The following is an 884-nucleotide window of genomic DNA, read 5'->3' as shown; positions in this document are numbered from 1 at the left end:
TATTTTCTCGGGTAAGTTGCTGCTAGGATGACATGTCTTCATAGCTTGTTCTTCAGTTGTTTCCCATTTGCATTTTATCAGTGTGTTTGTGTGTTTGAAAGTTGAAATAGAGAGCAGAATTAGTATAAATTCATTGAGTGGTCATGCTTATTCTCAGTTGACGTCTGCGAATGAACAAAAATACTAACTACTAACTATAAAGATTATGCATTTGGTTTGGCTTGTTTAAGATGTATCAATTATCGATTTGAGTGTGAGATTGATGAACTCCAACAAATTGTTAAAATATTGGTGGACGCTGATATTGCATTTTCTTGGCACCCTCTCATTGTAGTTTCATTTGAGTGCAATCTGGTCTACTTCTTTCTTTACTTTGCTTCATCTTTTATTTTCCTTGATCCATACTGCAAACAAACTAACCCATGCTGAAACTCAAAACTAAAATAAACCAGAATTTGCACTCAATAGTCAATTTGTTTACAAACATGGAATTGGGATCGCATAGCAAACTAACAAGTAACAAGAGGGGACTGGGGATCCTCTTAAGAAGTAAGAGTTAATAGGAAACAAACAGGCCCACACTTTAGCCTAGATCAACTCCTAGGTAGAAGTCACATATCCTAGATTCTCCCTTGACACATGAATATAATTCTCAAAAGATTTGACCCATGACCCAACAAGGATTTTGGTTTTGTATCAGGTTCGAGTCTGAAAAAAACTGATCCAAACATTACCAACTAAGATATTTACCACTGTTAATTACTCAATTTTCATGTTTAAAAGAACTGATATTTAGCCATCACCATGTCTAGAAAACACAGGCTTCGGTTCCGCCAAATGGGCTAAAATTATAACCAAGTTTTAGGAATTGGACTTATATGTTA

This window comes from Nelumbo lutea, chromosome 6 (assembly GCF_056320005.1).
Source record: "Nelumbo lutea isolate HS-2025 chromosome 6, American lotus-T2T, whole genome shotgun sequence".
Taxonomy (NCBI): domain Eukaryota; kingdom Viridiplantae; phylum Streptophyta; class Magnoliopsida; order Proteales; family Nelumbonaceae; genus Nelumbo; species Nelumbo lutea.
Note: the sequence above shows the minus strand (reverse complement) of the source record.